Raw genomic sequence first — 8726 nt, forward strand, 5'->3', positions numbered from 1 at the left:
TGTCCCCAGCACAATTATCATTTAAATATGAAGTAAGGATTAAACAATTCCCAGAAAAGCAAAAGTTGAGGCAATTTGCCTCCCAAAAACCACCTCTACAGGGTATTTCAGAGGGATTGCTCTAGATGGGAGCACTCCTAAGACTAAATAGATGTCATCAGAGAATTTTATCATACCTACAGAGAAGACATAATACCCACTCTCCTTAAAGTTTTCCAAAAAATAGAAGAGGAGAGAATACTCCCAAACTCATTATATGAAGCCAACATCACCCTAATACCCAAACCAGGCAAGACCCCACCAAAAAAGAAAATCCATGTCCTGCTGAACGTAGATGCAAAAATACTCAACAAAATATTAGCAAACTGATTTCAAAAATACATCAAAAGGATAATACACCATGAACAAGTGGGATTTATACTAGGGATGCAAGGATGGTACAACATTCGAAAATCCATCAACATCATCCACCACATCAACAAAAAGAAGGACAAAAACCACATGATCATCTCCATAGATGCTGAAAAAGCATTCGACAAAATCCAAAGTCCATTCATGATAAAAACTCTCAACAAAATGAGTATAGAGGACAAATACCTCAACATAATAAAGGCCATATATGATAAACCCACAGCTAACATACTGAACAGTGAGAAGCTGAAAGCTTTTCCTCTGAGATGTGGAACAAGACAGGGATGCCCACTCTCCCCACTGTTATTCAACGTAGTATTGGAGGTCCTAGCCATGGCAATTAGACAAAACAAAGAAATACAAGGAATCCAGATTGGTAAAGAAGTTAAACAGCAGTATTTGCAGATGACATGATACTGTACATAAAAAACCCTAAAGACTCCACTCCAAAACTACTAGAACTGATATCGGAATACAGCAAAGTTGCAGGATACAAAATTAACACACAGAAATCTGTGGCTTTCCTATACACCAACAATGAACTAATAGAAAGAGAAATCAGGAAAACAATTCCATTCACAATTGCATCAAAAAGAATAAAATACCTAGGAATCAACCTAACCAAAGAAGTGAAAGACCTATACCCTGAAAACTATAAGACACTCTTAAGAGAAATTAAAGAGGACACTAACAAATAGAAACACATCCCATGCACTTGGCTAGGAAGAATTAATATAGTCAAAATGGCCATCCTGCCCAAAGCAATATACAGATTTGATGCAATCCCTATGAAACTACCAGCAACATTCTTCAATGAACTGGAACAAATAATTCAAAAATTCATATGGAAACACCAAAGACCCTGAATAGCCAAAGCAAATGTGAGAAGGAAGAATAAAGTAGGAGGCATCTCATTTCCCAACTTCAAACACTACTACAAAGCCACAGTCATCAAGACAATTTGGTACTGGCACAAGAACAGAGCTACAGACCAGTGGAACAGAATAGAGACTCCAGACATTAACCCAAACATATATGGTCAATTAATATATGATAAAGGAGCCATGGACATACAATGGGGATATGACAGTCTCTTCAACAGATGGTGCTGGTAAAACTGGACAGCTACATGTAAGAGAATAAAACTGGATCACTGTCTAACCCCATACACAAAAGTAAATTCGAAATGGATCAAAGACCTGAATGTAAGTCATGAAACCATAAAACTCCTAGAAAAAAACATAGGCAAAAATCTCTTGGACATAAACATGAGCGACTTCTTCATGACCATATCTCCCCGGGCAAGGGAAACAAAAGCAAAAATGAACAAGTGGGACTACACCAAGCTGAAAAGCTTCTGTACAGCAAAGGACACCATCAATAGAACAAAAAGGTACCCTATAGTATGGGAGAATATTTTCGTAAATGACAGATCCGATAAAGGATTGACACCCAAAATATATAAAGAGCTCACGCTCCTCAATAAACAAAAAGCAAATAATACAACTAAAAAATGGGCAGAGGTAAGAATGGAGCAGCCCAGTTTGAAAAAGACAGATGCACCCCTATGTATATCACAGCACTATTTACAATAGCCAAGAAATGGAAGCAACCTAAGTGTCCATCAGTAGATGAATGGATAAAGAAGATGTGGTACATATACACAATGGAATATGATTCAGCCATAAGAAGAAAACAAATCCTACCATTCACAACAACATGAATGGAGCTTGAGGGTATTATGCTCAGTGAAATAAGGCAGGCAGAGAAAGACAAGTACCAAATGATTTCACTCGTATGTGGAGTATAAGAGCAAAGAAAATCTGAAGGAACCAAACAGCAGCAGTATTACAGAACCCACGGATGGACTAATAGTTACGAAAGGGAAAGGGATTGGGGAGGATGGGTAGGAAGGGATGGATAAGGGCGGGAAAAAGAAAGGGGTCATTTCAATTAGCATGTATAATGTGGAGGGGGTTTCAGGGCAGGCTCTACAACACAGAGAAGACAAGTAGTGATTTTACAGCATCTTATGCTAATGGACAGTGACGGTAAAGGGGTATGTTGGGGGGCTTGGTGAAGGGAGGAGCCTAGTAAACATAATGTTCTTCATGTAATTGTAGATTGATGATACCAAAAAAAAACTGGGCAAAGGAGCTGAACAGACAGTTCTCCCAAGAAGAAATTCAGATGGCCAAGAGACACATGAAAAGATGCTCCACATTGCTAGTTATCAGAGAAATGCAAAATAAAACCACAGTGAGATATCATGTCACACCGGTAAGGATGGCTACCATCCACAAGACAAACAACAACAAATGTTGGCAAGGTTGTGGAGAAAGGGGAACCCTCCTACACTGCTGGTGGGAATGTAAATTATTCCAACCACTATGGAAAACAGTATGGAGGTTCCTCAAAAAGCTCAAAATAGAAATACCATTGACCCAGGAATTCCACTTTTAGGAAATTACCCTAAGAATGCAGCAGCCCAGTTTGAAAAAGACAGATGTACCCCTATGTTTATCGCAACACTATTTACAATAGCCAAGAAATGGAAGCAACCTAAGTGTCCATCAGTAGATGAATGGATAAAGAAGATGTGGTACATATACACAATGGAATATTACTCAGCCATAAGAAAAAAACAGATCCTATCATTCACAACAACATGGATGGATCTAGAGGGTATTATGCTCAGTGAAATAAACCAGGTGGAGAAAGACAGATACGAAATGATTTCACTCATATGTGGAGTATAAGAACAAAGAAAAACTGAAGGAACAAAATAGCAGCAGACTCAGAGAACTCAAGAATGGACTAACAGTTACCAAAGGGAGAGGGACTTGGGAGAATGGGAGGGAGGGGAGTGATGGGGGTGGGGAAAAAGAAGAGGGGTATTACAATTAGCATGTATAATGTGGAGGGGATATGGGGAGGGCTGTGCAACACAGAGAAGCCAAGTAGTGATTCTACAACATCTTGCTATGCTGATGGACAGTGACTAATGGGGTTTATGGGGGTACTTGGTGAAGGGGGGCCCTAGAAAACATAATGTTCTTCATGTAGTTGTAGATCAATTATAACAATGACAACGAAAAATGTATGTGACCATTGTACTGAAGAAACTGAATTTTTATTTTTATATTAAATAAATGTAATTAGCCATATTTAGTGCTAGAGAGCACAAGTCTAGGTTCAAAGGGATAAAAATCTAAACCTCCTAGCATTATGTTATGCAATCCTCTGCCACCCTGCCCAACCTCATTCTCTTTATGTACCCAGTCTTCAAGGCATATTAAAGTTATTCCCTTTTTTCCCCAAATATGCCTCTTTTCTTTTACTTTTTATGAATTTATAATTGGGAAAGAGAAAGTCTCATAAAAGAGAGAAGTTTTAAAATGACTTAAAAAAATAGAACATTTTAGTTAGATCTTTTTAGGAAAGCACTGAAGATAAAATAAATGTGAGAATTTGCTAACTTCTGCTTTTTCCAAGTGCATTGTAAAGAACATTCAATAGATTTTTATTGATGAGCATGTTGATTGAGACTAAGTCTAACTTTTCTGAGCTTTGTTGGAAATACTGGTCGTGAGTAGCCATGTTGGGGAGGGATAGGAAGCAGCCAGTTAGCTATTCTACATCTACATCATCCTTAGAAATTCATTTATAGCCATTAGGTGTAGAGGGCTTCCCAGTCTGTGTATTTTTACATCATTCAAGAGGGCAACTACAAGATCTAGTGCAGCTGTGGCACAAGGGACTATTTAGTAAGTCTCATATGTCAAATAAATGGTGTATATAAAGAACAGGGATGAAGACATCACCTGTCAGTAGATTTTTAAGGGTACCGTAATTACATGAAAATGTTTTTAAAGCATTGGTTTCCTAGAATAAAAAGATAAGATAAATTTCACAGGATATATGTCAATATAAAATATAAATTTTTTGAAGAACTGAATAAGTTCGGGGAATTTGCACAAAACATCCCTATTGTCTTTTCAAAATTACCAAAATTGGGAGGAAAGTGAGAAAAAGCAAGGTGAAAAAGAGTTAAATAATTCAGACATTATCAGTGATACCAATGTATTGAACTGATTAGATGAAGTAATGTTAGTTTGCTGTATTATTTGTGTTCTTCTGGAGAATACAGCGTTAAGTGCAGAACGAGTAAGCAAGTAGTATGTGAGACATAGGCAGAGTTCATAAGATGTGCTAAGTATATATACTAATTAAACCAGTAACCTGAAAGATGTAAAGCTAAATAGACTAAATGAAATGTATGATGGAACAAACAAGAGTGGTATTTATAGATGAAAATGGATGGAAAGACTAAATCATGATCAAGCCACTTTGGGCTAACATCCATGTCACCCTTATACTAGCTATGTATGCATGGTCAGATTCTGGACTAAAGAAAAGATAAAGTGTGGGAAATGTGGGATTGATTGGGTTAATACATAATTCAAGTAATGTAGAAATCAAATGTATAAGCACACATGACTTGATTGTTTTTCCTACACACTCTGTTGATTTGTAATCAAGGACTGAGTGATGAGAACCAAAGCGGTTCTCATGGCTTGGAGCCACCTTCACACAGTTTTGGTATCCTTGAGAAGCGTCACATCCTTGGGCTAGACTCAAGGCCAGATAATGATGTTCGAGTTCATTGTAAGTTCATTTACTCAGTAAATACAAGAAATGCCTTTTCGGCATTGCTCTTGAGCTGTTACGCCATGAGCCCCCTGGCTGGTCCTTTCAGGTCTTCCACAACTCATCGCATCTCCTTCCTTATCTGCGGGACAGAGGCGGGAAGGGGACTGACAGGGAAAGATTTCTTTTTTTCTAGATTGGTTAATAGAAAAAGGAAGAAGACAAGAAGGAAAGACTTACAGTTTTTTACAGTGTTGCATAGATGTCATTGATACCAATTATATTTTACTGCTGTGACCAAAATAACTATTTCAGAAGTAAATACAAAAAAATCCAAATATCTTTTTAATTCACCCTACATAGTACTGCAATAGTTTTTCTTAATGTCTATTATATTTTAAAGCACTTTAACTATCAAGAAGAGAAAAATAAGAGGCTTTAAAAAATACTTATAACTAGGAAGAAATGCATATATAATACTTTCTGTATAAGTTTTTATTATTTCTATACAATTCCTGAGTCATTCCCTGTAAATCGATTCTTATTTTAAAAATACTAATAATGCAACTATTTTAATGGTCTCTTGGATGAAAGACTTAGTAAAATGAAATATCCCTTTGAAATGAAAGTGATTTATCCCTAATTTTTCTCTTTTATAATTTTTTTCCTATAACAGGTCACTGTCTCTCTATGTATTACAGAAAATGTTGAGTTAAGAACCTATATGTTAAGTGACATATATATAAGAGCATGTAGGGTTTTCTCTAATGAAATTACTATATGTACATAAGAAATGAAATTGTTTATGAAGCAAATAATACTTGGAGTTTATTTACTCTGTGGTTTTTAAAAGAATACAAAATTTTTGATAATAGTTCTTTCAAACTTAATGCTTTACACTATTTTTATTTGCTTTTACAATTTAATTCTTACTTTCAAGCTGAGTGTTCTCTCCCTCCAGAATTTGAAGTGGTAAAAACAATTTAAACAAGTGTATTCTGTGATGAATCAAAAATAAAACCTACAACATATGCACCCCATGTTTATTGCAGCACTATTTACAATAGTATGGAAGCAACCTAAGTGTCCATCAGTAGATGAATGGATAAAGAAGATATGGTACATATACACAATGGAATACTATTCAGCTATAAGAAATAAATCCTTCCGTTTGCAACAACACGGATGGAGCTGGAGGATATTATGCTCAGTGAAATAAGCCAGGCAGAGAAAGACAAGTACTAAATGATTTCCCTCATTTGTGGAGTATAACAATGAAGCAAAACTGAAGAAACAAAACAGCAACAGACTCACAGTCTCCAAGAAGGGACTAGTTACTGAAGGGGAGCGGTGGGGGAAGGTGGGTGGGGTGGGTGGGAGAAGGGGATTGAAGGGTATTATGAGTGGCACATATGTTGTGGGGGGGATCATGAGGAAGGCAGTGTAGCACAGAGAAGACAAATAGTGACTCTGTGACATCTTACTATACTGTTAGGCAGTGACTATAATGGGGTGTGGGGGGACACTCACATGGGTGAATGTCGTAACCACATTGTTTTTTATGTGAAACTTTCATAAAAGTGTGTATCAATAATACCTTAATAAAAAATATATATATATAAAATAAAATAAAATAATAGAAAAACCTGCACTCAAAGAGAGATGTTTATATAATATCAGCATTAAGTGCTACTAATATTTTTAATAATCTCCTTGGGAATTTTAAATATTTATGTAATTTTATAACCAAACAAACAGTAAAAAAAAACTGTTCGCAGAATCTACAAGGTACTAGTGACCTTTGTACCATTTAAAAATATATGTTAAAAATATATGTTAAAAATAAATGACTATTCTAGTAATTTTTTAAATATTAAATTTCTAAATTCCAAAGATTTAAGTTTCAAGTGAATATAAAAAGCAATCTTTGTATATATGCTCAAAATAAAAATATTAAAAAATCAAATTATGCCTAACATGCTAAATCTTTTTCAGATTATGAATGAATACATCCAAACCACTGGAGTTGTTCTGCATTCTCTGTTCCCAAGCATTTTCCTTTGGGCATTTATTCTGGAGGACTTAAGAATGTGTAGAATTAGTAGCATTCACTGGCCAGTCACTGGCTATTCAGATGTCCCTCTGATTTGAATTATCGCTACTGTTTTTTTCCTCCCATCTGTTTATGGTCAAATGTACATTAAATCAAAGCATTTTGATCCTGGTGATATTTAGCAGAGAAAACAAAACAGCTTTGGCCAGTGGCCATAGAAATATGAAACTTCACTGAAGAGAAAATGTTAGACAGTTTCTCTTTCTGAATAGGAGTTGGATTCTAACTTAAATTTCCAACTGTATACTCTGGTTTATCTTCAGATCACATAAATCTTTTGCCTTTTACTAAAGATTTCCATGGAGAGGAACAATTGTGAGTTTTTAGCTAATTTTTTGAGGCCTTGGTGAGCAAGGCTGAAGAAAAAAAAATTTTCCAACTGTAATAGTTTTGCTATTCCTCTAAGGGCTGAACCTTGCATATAGTAAGACTCATCTTAACCCAGAATATGCAACTGCACAGATAGTACCATATTACTTCTCAATAAGTAGACTAATTTAAAGAAACTGGAAATCATAAAGATACAGCTCTTTCACAACCATACTAAGTCTAGTTTGGTAGTTGCTGAAAACAGGTATTATATTCATACCGGGGGGCAAGCACATAATTCTGTGTGTGTGTGTATGTGTGTGTCTGTGTGTGTGTGTGTGTGTGTGTATTTATATATAGCATATGTGTGTGTGTCTGTATATGTATATATTTACATATAACGATAGTATAATCTGGAAAAATTTTGTAAGGATGTATAGGAATAGTACCTTTGTGTTTAGAGTATTGAACAAGCAGAACTTGTATATTCTTATAACAAATTAATTATCTTCTTCCAATACCCTTTCTGGGAGGCTGGTTCTTCCCCTATTCTTGAATGAAATCGTAAGCAGTCTTCATGCTTTTTCTGGTCATTCTTAGATAACAGAAACAGTTACTTGGTTATTTAAGCTTAATCTCAGTTTAACAATTAAAATAATAAGGTCAAAATTTAATTCTGGCTTTCAAATTAAGACTTGTCTCCTTGCCCTGTCTCCAGGCCAGTTGCAGGCAAGAAGCTAGCTGTCTGGGAGGTAGAGAAAGGAGGATTCTCTCTGCTGCTTCTCTCTTTCCCCACAGAGATGCTCCAGCTCCATCTGGGTCAGGCCTACAGGCCCTTCCAGGGTTGGAGTATGATATTTAATGGAAGGAATTTACAGGAAAAGTTCTTACTAAACTGGTACTATCTTCATGACCTAGCATTGGCACTTTATGGACTTAGCAGATGTTTAAGATTGACTCTCTTTCTCATCAGCATTTCATGGCTTCTTCTAAGACCCCCTCTGCCTTCTGTGTGGGTTCCCAAGACAGGCACTAATGCATCTCTGCTCCTGCTGGTCCTTGCCTGTATTTATTTACTTGGCTTCTTTCTGCAGAAGACTACTCACCTTTCTTGGCCATCCTTTCAGACATAACCTAAGAAAACCCCATCCTGGCTTTCTTAAGTGAGTGACTCACATTTGGCTTTTGGGAAAGCTACATTGTTTGTCCAACAACAGACTGCTGGAATTCAGGAAAACCAGAA

At 36.2% G+C, this 8726-nt stretch overlaps 1 non-coding gene across 1 annotated transcript; it reads left to right on the forward strand.

Moving 5' to 3' along the window:
* Positions 1-7417: 7417 nt before the first annotated feature.
* LOC130684008 (U5 spliceosomal RNA) lies at positions 7418-7532 on the forward strand. Its single transcript, XR_008998093.1, has one exon. It is a non-coding gene; the product is annotated as a U5 spliceosomal RNA (small nuclear RNA).
* The last annotated feature ends 1194 nt before the right edge of the window (positions 7533-8726 follow it).

Source organism: Manis pentadactyla, chromosome 5 (assembly GCF_030020395.1).
Source record: "Manis pentadactyla isolate mManPen7 chromosome 5, mManPen7.hap1, whole genome shotgun sequence".
Classification (NCBI taxonomy): domain Eukaryota; kingdom Metazoa; phylum Chordata; class Mammalia; order Pholidota; family Manidae; genus Manis; species Manis pentadactyla.